The sequence below is a fragment of the Panthera leo genome, chromosome F3 (genome assembly GCF_018350215.1).
Source record: "Panthera leo isolate Ple1 chromosome F3, P.leo_Ple1_pat1.1, whole genome shotgun sequence".
Classification (NCBI taxonomy): Eukaryota; Metazoa; Chordata; class Mammalia; order Carnivora; family Felidae; genus Panthera; species Panthera leo.
In genome coordinates this window covers 37736335-37755186 of record NC_056696.1, presented here as the reverse complement: position 1 = coordinate 37755186, position 18852 = coordinate 37736335, and positions in this window count along the sequence as shown.

The window sequence follows — 18852 nt, the reverse complement described above, 5'->3', positions numbered from 1 at the left end:
GACTGTATTGAATCCACTGATTCAAATGATAATCTCAGCGACAAACATCCTCCCAGACACCCAGAAATAATGTTCAGTGTGAGCACCCTATGGCCAGTGAATTTGACAAATATAATTAACAATCACAGAGTGTGAGATTTAAAAAAAAAAAATGCTATGGCTCAGAGTACTAACAAAGCAGAGTAGAGGTTCTCTACTTGACTTATTTCTTTCACTCTTGTCTGAGAGAAGCTATGTAGCTCCTGGCTCCCATCACACTTCAGTACAATTTATTTCTATAAAGTTATATGGTTGCAAGTAAGAGGTTTTGTCCCCATTTTCTTCTTGCAATCAGATAACAAGAGTGTTTCCTTTTCAACGTTGGAGGAAGGGCCATCAAGTGGGCGTGATAGCTTCTTGCACCTCCATGAAAGAGTCGCTCTCCTTGGTGAAGAGTGTCACGGGCAAGACCCTCCTCATGGGGGGAAGAGTGCACATTTACAGCAAACACCCACTTCTACTCTGTTTCTAACCCTTAAAAACTCTCCCAATATGTTTTCCCCAAGGCTACCACCATTTCTGATAAAGTGTTTGCTTTATTTAGAAATATATTACTTATGGATTGTTTAAACCTCCCCAAATGGCATCTAGATAATTAAGTAAACAAAACATGTATTGTGCAGAGTAGAGTCAACTCAGATATAAAGAATGTAGTAGATTAAATGAGGGAACTGCATTTGTAAAGTTAAAATTAAACCAACATGTTGAATCATGCACATAAAATATTGAGAAAATTAATGAGTTTATTAATAGACATTTATTTTAAAATTCCTTTTTTAGTGTTTAAATAAAACATTATCTAAGGTAAAAAACACAAACAGGGTATTAGGTTTTATAGTTAATTATTTTATTTTGAAATTTCATTCTTATATTTTTATTCACAGATGGAGTGAAGTATTTTTAATAGAGTGAAAAGTAGAGTGTATTCTTTATCAAATTATACCTTTGGATTCTTATGGATTACAAGTATCTTTGGGGGTACATATAGAGTATGATAGTATTCAAAAATAAACAGAAAAACAAACTTTAAGTGGAATACCGGCTTCTTACATTAGGTCCTGGTCAAGAGAAGTTAACTCTTCCCTAGGCACAAGGTGACCTCATCCTCTACTACGTTACTGCTCATGCTGTTAGAAAGAGTTCCACTAAGCAGTCCTTCCAGCAACATATCATCCCTCAGATGATGTGGCTCTGGATTCCATATTGAGCTTCAACAACCTAGTGAGTGAAAAGTGGAAAACATGGAGTATCTTAATTTAAACACGGATAATTAAGAAAGGCAAAATTTTCATCCAAACTCAGGAGTAAAAAAAGTGGGTACATCATGAATATTAATTTAATTAAATAAATGGAATGCCGCCAGTATTTGAGGCTTTGTGGAATAATAAAAAAATGAACAATTAGTGAAAACCTGTTCATTGAATAATCCAAAGTCAATTCTCAGTTTTTAACTTATTTGACCTCTTGGTAACAGTTGATATGGTTGATTCCTCCCTATTTCTTGAAATACTTTCTGCACTTGGCTTCCAGGATGCCACACTTTCCCGCTTTTTTTTCCCCCAATTTACTGGCACTTCTTGGTCTTTTCGTCTCTTGCTGATTCAGCCTCAATTTTCCAGCCACTACATTAAAAAAAATTTTTTTTAATGTTTATTTCTTATTGAGAGACAGAGAGAGACAGAGCGTGAGCATGGGAGGGGCAGAGAGAGGAGAAGACACAGAATCCAAAGCAGGCTCCAGGCTCTGAGCTGTCAGCACAGAGCCCGACGCAGGACTCAAACTCACAAACCGCGAGATCATGACCTGAGCTGAAGTCAGATGCACAATCAACTGAGCCGTCCAGGCACCCTGTCCAGCCACTACATTTTAAAATGCACCAGAATTCAGTCTTTAGACTTCTTTAAGCCTCACACTTCCTAGTGATCTTCATTCATTATAAGTATGCTAATGACTAGAATATCTCTAGAATAGTGAATATAGAAGAGTTGAATATCCAACTGCCTACTTGACTTTTCCACTTACATCTCAAACTCAACTTAATTCTCCCCACTAAAACTTTTCTCTTCATTGTTATCTGTAGTAGTAGATGAGACCACAATTTAGGTCAGAATATTGGAACTATATTGTTACACCTTTCTTTTTTTCATACCCCATATTCATACCCTTTTCATTTCACACCCCCTAATCCATTTCATATTCAGCATCTCTTTTAAAGTATTTTAGAATTGAATCAGTTGTTACCACCTCAAATGTTAGTACCCTTGTCTAAATCAGATCATACTCTTGAGCCTTTATAATCTATTTTCTACATACTATCTAGTGTTACCCTTTAAAATGTTAAATCCCTTCCTTTTAAACATACACCCTTGCTAAAAATCCTACAATAGTTTCTCATAGTACTTAGTATGAAATCTGAAGTCCTTCCTTCCTATGAGCCTCGTATTATTTGAATACCTGGCTCTCTCTCCTATCTCATCTTCTCAGTCCTGTTGACTGTCTCAAGCCACATTGATCTCCACAGTGTTCTTTGACAAGTTAGTAATACTCTCATCAGTGTTCTTAAATTTTCTGATCTCTCTGCCTCAAATGTTCTTCTCCAAGGTACCCTCATGGCTCACTGCTTCAATTCCTTCTGTGTGTCTTCAGATTAACCACTCATAGAGGGTCCTGAGCAGCCCATCCAAATATATTCCATGATGATCTCTACCTCCTACCTTGTTCTATATTTCTTCATAGTCACCAAAACCCAGATTGAGAATATGAAGCAAAATCTTCAAGATGTTGGACACAAGGCAATAAAGATGAGTAATCCCTGAAAGATTAGAGACAAAGAAAGGAAGCTGTACAATTGCCTTGGCTTACCACTTGAATGATACTGCTGGCCATGACCATGGAGCAAGAAAATCCCAAGTTAAGGAGATGGAACTAAGAGCCTTGGAAGACCGACATAGCTAGAGTTTGTGGAACAGAGTACAGAAAAGTAGAAAGCTACACAGAAAAACTCCAGAAGGTCCTCATGAGTATTCATCAGAATACTGATCAGCACATGCATGTGAGTAAATAACAGAGGACCAGAGAAAGGACTACTCAAGAGGATTAGAAAAAACAGTATCTGTTATTCACACATGCTGAGAATAGTGCTTGCTCACATCAATCAGAATGGACAATATTGTAATTCATAGGACTTTGATAGGGTACTCAGAAGGAACTTGCCTCAGAATCAATGGATACTTGAGTTGTTCTATATCTTGGATATTATGAATAATGCTGCAAGAACATGGGAGTGCAGATACCTCTTTGGTATAGTGATTTCATTACCTTTGTATATATAACCAGAAGTGGAATTGTATGATTATATGATAGTTCTATTTTTAATTTTTAAAAGAATCTCCATACTGTTTTCCATCATGGCTATACCAATTTACATTCCCATTAACAGTGCACAAGGTTCCCTTTTTTCTACCTCCTCACCAATACTTACCTTTTATCTTTTTGTTAATAGTCATTATAATAGTTGTAAGGTGATATCCCATTGTGGTTCTGATTTGCATTTTCATAATAATTAATGATGCTGAACAACTTTTCATGTACTTTGGCTATTTGTATGTCTTTTTTGGAAAAATATTTATTCAAATTCTTTATTCATTTTTTAATCTGATTATTTGTGGTTTTGCTCTTGAATCATATGAGTTGCTTACATAGTTTGGATATTAACCCCTTATCAGATATATGAATAGCAAATGTATTCTTGAAGAACTCCTTTTAACATTTCTTGTTAGCAGGTCTAGTGATGATTAACTCTCAACTTTTGTCTGGTAAAGTCTTATCTCACCTTCATTTCTGAAGATTAACTTTACCAAATAAAATACTCTTGATTGACCTTTTTTCTTTCAGCATGTTTAATATATCATCCTACTCTCCTACTCTTTATGGTTTCTGTTGAGAAATTTGCTGATGGACTTACATCAGTCCTTTTATAAGTTACAAGATTCTTTTCTCTTGCTGTTTTCAAGATTATTTTGTCTCTGATTTTTGACAGTTTATCATAATATGTCTCAAAAAAAATGTCTTTGAGTTTAACTTTTTTGTGGACCTATGAGCTTCATGAACTTGGATTCCAAATATTTCCCTAGTTTGGGGAAGTTCTCAGACATTATTTCTTTAAATAAGTTATCTGCCCTTCTCTCCTTCTTGGGACTCTAAGAATGCATAGATTATTTCTTTTGTTTTTAATGTTTATTGACTTATTTTGAGAGGGGGGAGGGGCAGAGAGAGAGGAAGAAACAGAATCCCAAGCAAGCTCCCTGCTGTCAGCACAGAACCTGACCCAGGGCTTGATCTCACAACCATGAGCTCATGACCTGAGCCAAAATCAAGAGTTGGATGCTTAACCAACTGAGCCACCCAGGCACCCCAGATTGTTTCTTTTAATAACACCATTTAAGTCCTGTAGGCTTTCTTCATTCCTTTTCATTCTTTTTCTTTTGGTCCTCTAACTGGATAATTTCAAAGGATTCATCTTCAAGTTTCACTGATTCTTTCTTCTGGTTGGTCCAGTCTGCTGTTGAAACCATCTGTAGAATTCTTTGGTTCAGCCACTGTATTCTTCAGCTCCTTCTTCATTCCTATCTGTTTTGAACTTCTCATTTTGTTCTTCTATTGTTTTCTTAATTTTGTTAAATTGTTTTTCTGTTTTCACTCACAGGTCTCTGAGCATTTTTAGGACAATTAGTTTGAACATTCTGTCCAGCAATTCATGTATCTCTGTTTTGGGGGATCAGTTTCTAAAGGCTTACTGTAATTAAATGGTGATGTCATGGTTCCTTGATTCTTCACAATTTTTTGTAGCCCTGTGCAAGTATTTGCATATTTGAAGAAGTGGTTTCCTCTGCCAGTCTTTATAGAATAACTTCAGTAAGGAAAAACCGTCATCTGTGGGTAGGGGTACGCTAGAGCATGCTGTGGTCCTGGGTCTAATGTTGCAAGGTGCTAAGTGCAGAGCATGTGGTATGTATGGTGGCTCTGGATTCAAGCTGTGTGATGTTTTGGTAACTCAGGCCACCAGGATCAACAACTGCATGGTTCTTGGCAAGCACTGTAGGGTGGGTCTTCAAGGGCTGCGAGGGTTGCTGGAATCCTCAGGAACACCTCCATGTCCATCAGCTAGGACCAGAGAAAGCAGCAGTGGTGGTCTGAGTAGTGGTGTGTACAAACTCAGCTGCAGGGCTGGTTGCAGATCCTGTGTGGTGACAAAGGCCGATTGCAGACATATGTAGTGCTAAGGGCCATGGCCGAAAGCAAGGGCAGTGGTCAACTTCTGCGGCACATCTGTGGGGACCCTGGCTGTCAATGTCTACTCCCATGGCTGCAGGCTACTGCCGGGGTACATGCATAACTGAGATTCAGTAACAGTGAGGTTAGGGGCATGCAGGTGCACAGATGGTTGGGTTAGCTGCAGATGAGCCCAATGGTGCATGCCTGTGACAAGAGACAGGACTGAATCTGTGCCCACAAACAGCTGTGGGAGCTCTGGCTGTTGGTGTGCACTACCATGGTTGCAGGATCTTACCATGGGTACACACATGACAGTGGAGGCCCGGGATGGGAACCAGGACAATAGAGTGCAGGCATACACCTGGAGAGGTTAGCCCAGACTGTACACACAGCAGTGGCAGTCAGTTGTGAGGTTCCAGGCTGGTATCTTGTACTTGTGCACCAGCAGAGCCCACGGCTGGCTGCCAGTGTGCATCCTGGGCTCCAGATGGGGATGGGAATAGTAAGAGGGAGTGGGGAGGTATTCAAGCATCTGTGAACATGAAACCTATGGGGGAAAAACATCAGCACTAAAATCTGTAGGGTCCAAAGTGGCAGTGCTGGCTTTGGTTTCTTCAGTGGCACAAGCTCCTGGGATCCCCTGAAAAGCAGGGGATCCCATGGCCACTTCCACTATGTGGCTGATACTGGCTGCCTTTGCCCTCTTCCATGTTCCAAGCAGTCTCAATTTGTCTCAGTTTTGCTGACCTTTGGGTGAGGTGAATCTAAAATGGGTTTCTCATGCAATACCCCCACGAGTTTCAGGAAGCTGATCACCCGCCCCATTCTCTCTTTCCTGTCTAGGGAAATTCTTTTGAGCTAGGGAGTTCCCTCTTGGCACTGAACAGTTTCAGCCTGGGGGATGGGATAATGCAAGCAAAATGAAGTTGTTCTTCCTTCCTTCTTTGTGTGGTTATTCTTAGGGTTTTTTTTTTTTTTTTTTTTTGCACCACTGTGTTGCCTAAGTGTCTTAAGTGAACTCCTGAATTCTCCCAGAGCTATTTTTGTTCAAGAGAACTGTATAATTATATACTTTTGTGAGGGAACAGAGGCTAGGTTCTTCTCCTCTGCATTGTGGTGATGTTACTCCCTAATAGGCACTTAATTGGAGTCCTCAGAAAGGCACAGATAGAAAAAACGTTTGAAAAAAAAAGGATGAAAATTTTCCAAACTTAATGAAAACTATAAGCCCACATGTGTTCAAGAAGTTTGATGAAACGTAAGCAAAAATAAGTAAATAAATTGAAGAAAACTATAGCAAGTCTCATCATAGTCAAATTTCTCAAGATCAATGCTACAAAGAAAATATTGAAAACATCCAAAGAAAAACAAAACTTTACATACGTAAGACCAAAGATAATGACCACAAATTCCTCATTGGAAACACTACATATGAGAAAATAGCATTGTTGAAATACTGACATTTAAAGAATAAAACTATTGAGAATGCTCTAGGTAAAGAAAACACCTGTCAAAAATGAAGGCAAAGACTTTTTCAGAAATAGAAGTTGAGGAATTCATTCATCACCAGCAGATCTACACTACAAAATAACAAAAAAATATTAGAGGAAGTACTTCAGCAGAAAAAAAAAATGGTACTGCATAAAAATAGTAATGTATACAAAGGAATGAAGATCTTCAACAATGGTAATTAGAAGGATAAATGTTTTCCCTTATTATTTAAACATATCTAGAAGGGAATTGATTATTTGAACAAAAACCAACAAGGTAGTATGGATTTTATGACATACATAAAACTAAAATGTATGTAACAATATCATGAAGGACAGGAAAGATAAATGAAATATACTACTGTAAAGTTCTTATACTATACACAAGGTGATATAATATCACTAAACGTTCACTAATAAGTTAACTAGGTATACAGCCAACTCTAGTCAATCACTAATAAAAGTTAGGATAGCTAATAAGTCAACAAAGATATAATAGAAACAAAAAAATTAATTAATTCAAAAGAAGATAGATAAAAGAAGAAAAAGGAACGAAGAAGAAATTAGACAAATACAAAGCAAAGAGCAAAATAATGTATTTAAATCTATTAACAGCCATACTGAATGTGAAGTCTAAACACACCACCTAAAAGGCAAAGACTGTCATATTGGATATAAAAACGAAACTTAACTATATACTGCTTATAAGAAATGATGTTTAAATACACACAAAGAGTCTAAAAATAATGGATGGAAAAAGATATGCCATGATGACACTAATTGAAAGAAAGCTGGAGTGGTTATATTAAGATCAGACAAATTTGATTTCAGAATAAGAAATATTATCAATGATAAATGTGCTCATTTCATGTTGAAGGAGTGAATTATTCAAGAAATCATAGCAATATTAACTATTTATGCATATGATTACAGAGTTTCGAAATATAGGTAGCAAAAACTGATGTAACTGCAACGAGAAAGAGACCAGTCTACAGTTATACTTAAAGAGTTCAATACTCCTCTGTCAATGATTGATAAAACAAGTGCCTGGGTGGCTCAGTCGGTTGAGCGTCCGACTTCAGCTTAGGTCATGATCTCGCGGTCTGTGAGTTCGAGCCCCGCGTCAGGCTTTATGCTGACTGCTCGGAGCCTGGAGCCTGCTTTGGATTCTGTGTCTCTCTCTCTCTCTGCCCTTCCCCTGCTCTTGCTCTGTCTCTCTCTCTCTCTCTCTGTCAAAAATAAACATTAAAAAAATTAAAAACAAAAACAAGTAGACATCACGAAGTACATAGAATACTTGAACAACACTATCAATCAAATTGACCTAATTGACCTATTTGTAGCATACTCCTTCCAACAATAGGAATGATCTTCTCAATTGATGCAGAGAATGCATTTGACAAAATTTGATATCCATTCCTGATAAAAATTTTCAGCAACATGAGGAATAAAAGGATAACCTAATAAGGTGCATCTATGAAAATTCTACAACCAATGTATGCTTAATGTGAAAACTAAATGCTTTTCCCTAAAGATCAGGAATGTGATAGAATGTCTACTTTCACCACATCCTTTTCTTGTGTGAAAGATTCTAACCATTAAGGCAAGATTAGCTACACAGAAGTAAGCCTTACTGTAAGAAAGAAATATGATTGTCTTTAGTTGAAGACAAGATGATCATCTTCATAAAAAAATCTGATGGACAATATGTTACTGGGGGGAAAAAAGTGAATTTAAAGAGGTTGTAGAATTAAAGATCTCTATATAAGATCAAAATTGTATTTCTATATTAGCAATGAACAATCAGAAATCGACATTTTAAAAAATAATATTTACAGTATAGCATAAAAAATGACTTCGAAGTGAATCTGACAAAAGATGCTCATTCCACGTAAACTGAAAAGGGTAAAACATTGCTAAGAGAAATTCAAGAAAATCTAGGGGTGCCTGGGTGGCTCAGTTGGTTAAGTATCTGACTTTTGATTTTAGCTCAGGTCACAATCTCACAGTGTGAATCTCACTGACAATGTGAAGCTTGCTCGGGATTCTCTCTCTCCCTCTCTGTCTGCCCTCCCCCATTGCACTCTCTCTCTGTCTCTCAAAATAAATAAATAAACTTAAAAAAAGAAAATCTAAATAAATGGAGAAATGTTCTTTATGCAGGCCTCAGAAGACTTAATTTATTTTATATTGATTCTCCTCAAATTGATCTATAGATTCAATGTTGCTCCATTCAAAATTCTAATGGGTTTCTCTGTATAAATTGATAAGTTGATTCTGAGGCCCCTGGGTGGCTCAGTTGGTTAGTCATCCGACTTTGGCCCAGGTCATGATCTCATAGTTTCTGGTTTCAAGCCCCACATGAGGCTCTGTGCTGACAGCTCAGAGCCTGGAGCCTGCTTCAGATTCTGTGTCTCTCTCTCTCTATGCCCCTCCCCTCCTTGTACTTTGTCTCTCTCTGTCTCTCAAAAATAAATAAATGTTAACTTAAAAAAATTGATAAGCTGATTCTAACATTTGGTTCTAAAATTCTCATTAAAATTCAAGAAACCTAGAAAAGCTAAAAAAATTTTGAAACAGATCAAAAGAGGATTAACCCTACCTTACTTCAAGACAAATTATAAGGCTAAAGTAATCAAGACTGTGGTGTTTGTATACAGATAGACAAATAGATCAGTAGAACAAAATAATCAAGAAACAGCCCATACATAGATAGACAGCTGATTTTGGGCAAAGGTGAAAAGACAATTCTGTGGAGAAAAGATAGTCTTTCCATCTATTAGTGCTTGAACATCTAGAAAATAATATGCAAAATATAAACTTTGATCCACACCTCACACTACATATACTAGTTAACTAAAAAGGATTCTAGACCTAAATGGTAAACTGAAAACTCTAACATTTCTAGAAGAAAATGGGAGAATATCTTTGTAATCTTGTGTTAGGCAAAGATTTCTTTGATATGACATTAAGAACATACTTATAAAAGAAAAAAATTGATAAAATATGTTTCACCAAAATTTAAAACTTCAGTTCATCACAAATTACTATCAAATTAATGAAAAGTTGGGGCACCTGGGTGTCTCATTCGGTTAAGCGCCCGACTGCGGCTCAGGTCATGATCTCAAGGTTCGTGGGTTTGAGCCCCGCTTCGGGCTCTGTGCTGGCAGCTCAGAGCCTGGAGCCTGTTTCGGATTCCGTGTCTCCCTCTCTCTCTGACCCTCCCCTGTTCATGCTCTGTCTCTCTCTGTCTCAGAAATAAATAAACGTTAAAATAATAATAATAACAAAAAAAAAGTCAAATTGAAAGAAAATATGATAGGTATAATAAGGGATTTGTATTCAGAATATATAAAGAACTCTCAAGACTCAAATATAAGGGGAGAAAAGCTCAATTTTTTAAATGGAAAAATATTTGAAGAGTCATTTCAACAAAGAATATATGTGATGACAATGAAGGCCATGAATACATGCTTATTCTATTAGTCATTTGGAAAATTCAAACTAAAGCTCAAGATACCAGCAAACTCCTATTAGAACAGTTAAAATTAAAAATATTAATCACAGTAAGTATTAGCAAGTATGTGAAAACACTGAAATTCTCATATATCAAGGATGGAAATGTAAAATGGTGCAGTCACTTTGCAAAACTCTTTGACATTTTTAAAAAGAATTAAATGTATGTATATTATATGTTCTAACCAATCCACTCTGAACAAAGACTTGTGCAAAAGTGTTCATAGAAGCTTTTTATTTTTTTCTTTTTGTGATGGCCCCCAATGGCAATCCAAACATCCATCACAGATGAATAAACAAATAAATTTTGGTCTATCCATTTGATGGAATACTACTCAGCAATAAATAGGAATAAACTGCTGTTACATGTAACATGAATGGATCTCAAAGTACGTACACTGTGTGAATGAAGTCAGGCAGTAAAAGAGCACACACTGTGGGATTTTATTAATATAAAACTAGAAGACACAGACTGTAGTATCAGGAAGTAGATAGCTGGTTGCCTCTGAGCAGAACTGGGTGGAAAGGGGCAGGGTGGAGTGGTACAAAGGGCGCTCAGGAAACTCTTGGAGGTGGCGGATATGTTTATTGTCTTGAATGTGGTGATAGTTTCACAGATATATACACATGCCAAACTTATCAACTCGTGCACTAAATAAATACGTGCAGCTTATTGCATGGCAATTATTCCTCAATAAAACCTGCTGTAAAAAAGACAAGTATATATAGAATTCAGACTGTGGCTAGGGAGAGAAGTTTTGTGGCCATCATCTTGACGGCAATAGTTCAGGCGTCCCTTAAAAGAGATTTAGGAGGCCATGATTCTGCTAACAATGTGTGCAGAATTTGCATGCCACTGTATGTTTATAGTCAAACTGCTTGGGTTTAAAACCTAGCCAAGTTCCTTACCCAACCTCATGAGATTGTTGTAAGGATTTAATAGACACATAGCAAGTATTCTGCAAATGTTAGCTTAACAAATGTTATCTTCTCACGTGGAAATTTGGGTGAGGGGTTCCTAGCCTTGGTCAGCTGCTCAAAGAGTCCCTTTACTCAGAAAGTCAGCAACTGTGATCACTGAAGCTGTGAAAGGCAGGAGAGATGACTCAAGAAGATTGTGCAGACGCAGATAAGAAAAAATGAGTGCAGGGTCTTTTGGAGGACTATCTGAGCTTAATGGGCAAGTGATAGAGGGGAAACCAGACAAGAAAACTGAGAAGTAATACAAAGGTAAGAGGAAATCAGGAAATGGCAGGTCACAGAAGCTAAAAGAGGAAATATTTTCAAGAAAAAAATAGCAAATACTGCAGCCATATGAAAGAAGGTCAAATCTATGAAACATCTACTGGATTTGACAATAATGAGTTTGTGGTGACTTTTTTTTACTGAGATGTAATTGACATATAACATTATATTAGTTTCAGGTGCACAAATAATGACCTGATATTTGTATATATTGCAAAATGGTCACCACAGTAAGTCCAGTTAACATGTTGACCTTTGAGAGAGCAATTTCACCAGAGAGGTGGGGAAACAAGGCATACAATAGGGGGATATAAATGAATGCTAGAAAGTTAGGCAATTAATCCAGAGAACTTTTCAAGAAATTTAGAAATTAATTTAAAGACAAACAAACAATAAGGCTATAGCTGTAGTTAGTGTTAGGGCAAAGAGAGTATTTCCCATGGTAAGGAGTACCTGAGCATGTTTTCAAGATAACAGGAAGAAACAGGTGATTGGGAATGAAAAAAGACAAACTTAACCCTTTCAAAACCAGGTTTGAGAAGCAATAAAAAAGGACAGGAAATGGGGTATACAGGGATGTCTTAGAAATACCGGAGACCTTACATTTTATGGAAACTAGAAAGAAGAAAGGAAGAGTGAAGACCAGAGACATTTTGAGTTGAAAGGGAGCAAAATTGAGGTCTCTGGTATCGTATGGCTGCAACTTCGTTACAATAATTACCAAGGTCATCATCAAAAAAAGATCAAGTGGCATTGCCAACACAAGCATAATAAGGATAAGTGACTTGAATCACCTAGAGTTTGCTATTACCACATACATGATGTGCCCGATGCATACTTGTTGAAAAATTTAAAGAGATAAAGAGTTTTGCAACCTCATATACCTGACAACACATTCTATCACATATGCAAAGTTTTGTTTTGTTTTTAGTAACTAATTATATTGAGGTCAGAAGCCACAAGCAATAAGCCACAGTATATATACAAGCATGAAATGAAGGACTTGGTTATTAAGTACATTGGTTCATGAACCTACTTAGACCTTGGTTCTAGTTCTGATTCTGCCCCATGACCTTGAATGAGAATCTTTGCCTTGCTGAGCATCAGTGTCCAACTATAAAGTTTGATCCAGGTCACACATGGTAAAATGAAATATTTTTATTTTAATTCCAGAGATGATATCATTTTTGGTGTAATGTGTCTCGACAAGTTGGGCTTTTTCTCTTTCAATCCAAAACAAAATATGTTATTTTCGTCATTAGATGAGAATAAATAAATAAGAAAACCCAAAGTCAACTGTCAAGCCCTGGTACCATGGGAGCTCAAACTTGTTGTAAAGTCATGAAGTAACCCTTAATGTCCAACAGATAAAACAAGAAAAGGCCATTTGTCTGGCTACATAGGCCTCCTCAATCACAGAGGCAGCCATTGTCCTTCTGGCTTCAGATGGGTTGTTCTAAACAGAATGCAGAGTTTCACTTTAGGAATAAAATTTTAAGCTATTTATCTTTATGTTTTCCAGAGAACTTGATCTCACATCAAGGAAAAGCAGTACTTTATTTCAGAAGGACAAGAATATAGTAACTCAATATGGACTCTCAGGAAGGAGAACACCTGAGTTTTAAGTTCTGGCCCCACTGCCTACTAGTAATAGCTTAACCCTTCCAAGTAAAAAATTTCAGTAAGTGCATGCTTAGGATAATATCTGGCACAAAGTAAGCAATAAATATTAATTGTTCTTAATGTAAAGGCACTGCATTGTGGGGAAAATATTTTTTTTCTCAGTGAATATTTCTTCTGTTTGGATAATATTCAATTGGATAAGTTATATCTTTAGCCTGAATATAAATCGATTTTAATAATCTCGAGAAAGGTGTGGTCCAGGGGTGCCTGGGTGTCTCAGTCAATTAAGCATCTGACCCTTGGTTTCAGCACAGGTCCTGATCTCACAGTTCGTGAGTTTGAGCCCTGCATCGGGCTCCACACTAACCTTGGGGAACCTGCTTGGAATTATCTCTCTCTCCTTCTCTCTCTGCTCCTCCCCTGCTTGCAAGCCTGCTCTCTCTCTCTCTCTCTCTCTCTCGCTCTCGCTCTCTCTCACTGTCTCTCAAAACAAAAATTTAAAGAAATTTAAATTTAAAAAGAGTGTGCAGATGTGGCATTGAATAGAGGGTGGCATTTAGAATATCTTCTGAAGTAAATCTGATTAAATCTTTTCCTTCTTCTTTCTCCTACACACTTGTCTCCACTCTCATGGGAACCAGTCAATGGTCCAGATATTGTTAGCAGAGAAAAATAGAAAGGGGCCTATCAAAAACTGGATATGGCAAGTTGAATAGCTTAGAATTTATGTTTCAAACAATGGAGTGCCTATTCAGAGTTAAACAGAGAGATAAAAAGTTTAAATATGCATGTTAGACGATAATTTGGGGATAACTATAAAACGCAGACTGGCAAACTTTCTCTGTAAATGGTCACCTAGTATTTTTTAACTTTTGCCAGCCTTTGTTAAAATGATTCAATTTTGCTGCTATAGGACAAAAGCAGCCATAGGTAAGATGTAAATTAATGGGTGTGGCTGTATTCTAATAAAACTTTATTTATAAAAGCAAGCAGTGTTAGGAAACAAAATTTGACCTTTCTATAGAAGATGAATTGGACAGTATAAGACTAAACCAGAGTCAGATATTCCAATGAGATACTTAGCACAATTGGCCAAGAAAGACATGAAGAGAATTGAAGAAAGCCATGAGCAGAAGAGGCAGAGAGGAGGGAATATATTTTAAATATACGTAAGAGATAGAAACCACAGTTTCCAATTAGATATAGGTGGAAGTGATAATGAAGATCCAAAGTTTAGATCGGATTTGGAAGATAGTGTGCAAGGGGTATTCCCCACTCAGTCCCCTTATGGGCACGGAGCTATCACTGAAGAGAACACAGCACATGGGAAAACTCTGCTCTCTGGCCACAAACCACAGCCCTGACCAACATTCTCACCTCAATGAAGGACCAGCTACACAATTTCCATGACCCATTATAAAATAAATGAACACGTGGGAGCCCTTATTCAAAATGGTTAAGGCTTTCAAAACAAGACAACAGAGCATTAAACCAAGCATGGAGCCATTCTAGGTCCTGGGCTTTGTGCACACAAGGATTCATAGGACCATGAATCTGACCTTGCCCCCATCTCCAGCCTGGCATCCTTCAGGGGTGGGTTAGCTACTGCAATTCCAGAAGCATGCTACATTTACAAAATTGAGCCTCTAGTCATGTTTCTTTTGACTAGTGGATTTCAAGAATGTTTTCCCATAGCGTATGGATTTACTATGCCAGTAACTGAGGAACTTTTACTGGGGTCATAACATTTTAGCATGCCGGCACAGCCCATTTTTGTTAGCTTCCCAATCTGTCACATAGAATAAATAGCTGTACTTCAATGGTGGCTTCAAGTTAAAGGAGCTTTTAATTTTTTATTCCCTCAACTCACAGTCAAGAGTTCACCAGAATGGCAGTATGCATTCTCCATGACTGACCGAGAGTCTTTTTGAAGATGAGTTTCTCTCTGTGAATCAAATTGATGAGTGTATTTGGGAATCTTCATTGAAAAGGAATACAAGTTCCAAAGTCCTAGGCAGCTTTCCACTTTCCAGCGGGGCTATTTCCTTGAGGGGTCTATATATGTCTATGAAGGCTAAACCCATTAGGAAGCTTGGAGAATAATCTGTGGTCAGTAAAGAAGACTTTCTCTGATCAGAAGTCTAGAAATACATGCTGTCTATCCAACTTAGCCTCCATTGTTTTGTACTCTTAATCAACTCACTTGACGTTACTTAGTACATCTTCCTTATGGTACCACATGAGGTGTGGATCTTCAAGACCTAAAATTCATTTTTTATATTATCTTTGCTCTGATTCCACAAAGTTTTTGAAGACCTACCATGTCAGGAAATTAGTTTATGATTCATAACAAAGGGAACGAAAAAATTAAAACAGCATCTTAGTCGATTTTGATGTTTATATACACATAGACTTTGTAATCAATTACTTCCCTATTTAACAAGAATTTTTTCTTTCTATTTGGAGAAGGGGAAGTTGGATACCCACATGCTAGAATTCCTGCAGAGTGGTCACCAATGGAGGATTGACAGCTAAAATATAGGACAGTAAGTATTTGCAAATAGTTAGGACATAATTATACTTTAAAATGTGTTGTTTATTTGAAATTACTGGTAAATCTGGCAACTTTACACTTAAACTGAGTGGGAAATAGAAATACATGACTTCTAAAGTCCTGTCTGGCCCTGAGATACTGAATCTAGACATGATTTTACCATTTCCAGTAAACCAAACTAAGACCAAAGACTAGAATTTAAGAGAGGTAAGATAGTAATTCAATAGAAGATGAATCTGTTAATCAAGCAGAACTGTACCCCCAAATGTAATCCATTTAATCCTAACTCTAATCCTAACCCTAACCCTAACCTAGCCTGATGGTCTATAAAGTGGAATGTGCCCACCCCACAGCAGGAGACATTCAAGGCAGTCCACTTCAGTGAAGGAAGAAAAAATGAGAACATCCAATATTTAAATAAGAACGAAGTTAATGGAAGAATTGAGCCTGGCCCTCTGTCTCCATCAGGACTCGAAGATATCATGACGGATATGTGACAGTTTCACAACACAGGTGGTCAACAGAGAAATACATATATTAGTGACAGATAAAAACGTTTCCAATTTTTGTGCTCTGTTTTGCCACAAAGGACAGGGCATCTTTAAAAATGTATGAGCATGTGGGACACTTGGTTGGCTCAATCAGTTGAGCATCTGACTTAGGCTCAGGTCATGATCTCATGGTTTGTAAGTTCATGCCCCACATCGGGCTCTGTGCTGACAGTTCAGAGCTTGAAGTCTGCTTCAGATTCTGTGTCTCCCTCTTTCCCTGCCTCGCCACTCTGCTTGCATTCTCCCTCCAAAAAATAAATACAAATATTTAAAACATAAAAATAAATGCAAATAAGAATGTATGAGCATAGTTTTTGAAACTTAAATTTTCTTATACAATTTCTGCAGTTTAATTAATTTCAAAAATATAAATTGCAAATTTATTGTGCACCAATATCTCATGGACATCAAAGATGACAGGAACTTGATGGATGAATTTCAACAAAAGATTTTGTTTAGTGGATGAAATTTAGCACCATAATTTAAAACTCACAGTTAATAATGCATTCCTTTTGTATTTATATATCAATATGACATATTTTTCAATTATGACAACCATTATAACCAAGGATCAGAATTGCTTTATCATAAATTTTTATAATAATAAAGTATTTCCATATTTTTCATGTATGAAAATATTCTTACATGTATTTTTGTGAAAACAAAACAATTTAGACATTTTCTTTTACATGTTAAAACATTTCAGGGAAATTAAAATGTGTTGAATCATTCATAAATAAAATAAAATATAGCTTATTATATTTTTGATCTTTACCTCATCCACTCATTTTTTTAAATTTTGAGGATATTTTGCTATAACACAGTACATTGGAAATTCATATAATTTTTAAATAGGTAATATTCAGAAATCAGAGATAAATGTTTAAAATTTCTATATTTCATAGCTTTGTATTAAAATATATATTTAGCATCTGCACAAATTATCTATAAGAGATATTTAGGAGACATTCCAAAATGAGCTGGGGATTTACTCTAAACTCTAAGTTTTGTTATTTTTTTTCCACTCTGAGTTTATTATTTTTGACAATTCTAGTTATCCCAGGTAAAACTGGTCTTTATCTTGGAGGGGTATGCAGTCTCCTGTTTTGGCAAAAGAAGAGTGTACTTTGGAGACCCAATTCAGAACTGTTCTTAAACTGCCTTTGCCTCAAAATTTAGAGGAACAAGGATAACTCTTCATCTTTGCATATCATACATAGTTCAGCAGTGCTGTATAATAGCTATTTTAATAATTTCTACTCCACATGAAACCTATTTCTTCTGACAACGATCCAAAAAAATTACTTGTAACTCTGAACTTGAAGATGATTGTCAGGTTCTTTTCTTCAAAAACTGGTTTTGTCATTTCTAATTTGGTAAAGGAGAGTGCAATCCATTCTTTTCTCTCCCTCATTTTGTTAATTGGCCTACTTTTAAAAAATCCATGCACTTGTAAAGAAATTGAATTTAAAAAAAAAACAATGATTTTATTTTGTATTTAGGAATAAAGAGTTAACCAACAAATTCAGAAAATATTAGATAGAGCAAAGAATGGATAACTTAGGTCTCCTTAAAATTGCTTTGAATTCTTGGAGAGCTAAAAAGAAATAATGACTAGACTAGAAACTGCAAGAAATTAGATAAAGGTTGGTAGTATGCATAAATGTGGCATTTTATTTTATTTTATTTTATTTTATTTTATTTTATTTTATAAGCTCTAGGCCCATTGTAGGGTTTGAACTCATGACACCAAGATCAAGAGGCACATGCTCTACTGACTGACCCAGCCATTCACCCATAAGTGTAAATTTTTATTAGTGGCAACTCAGTCTCAATAATTTAAAGTTAAAAGTTATCTTTAACTTAGGAATGATATAAACTAACAACTTTAGGACAAATGAAAAATACTTTTAATATTTTGACTAGGTCATATTTTATAGGCAAACTAAGTATAATTGAGGAAAATATTTTAGGAGTCTAAATATATTGTTGCATGCCATTCTTTTATGTAAAAATATGTGGTAGAAATGATATATGTATATATATGTGTATATATATATGTGTGTGTGTGTGTATATATACATATATATATATATTTAAAAACAATACACATACTGATTTTTTTCAGCCTGGTTAAAGTAATTGAGTTTTCTAAAATAATGTTTTGGTGACTTATCAAGAAAACTCCCTAGAAAGTGAAAAGAGAAAAAAACATTTCAAATTGCTCACTAGGTTACATTACACTCACAGCAAATTATGCAAGTAAAATGGGCCATGGACCTGAGTGCTCAGATCTTGTGGGGGAACATTGTGGCTTCTTAGGGTTTCACTTGACTATGGACCTTTATAATATGCTATATTTGAAATATGAGTGTAGTGATAAAGTGTCACCAGCTTTGTGGTTACCAAAACCACCCTGAGAAATACAAAAAAGAATAGGAGGGAAAGAATAAAGAAAGTAAGGGCCCAAATGAACAATTTTAACATAGTAAAAATCCCATATTTGTGCTTTTTCTGAGATCATAAACCCCTTTGCCAGGATCATCTAAGTTCTTTCCCT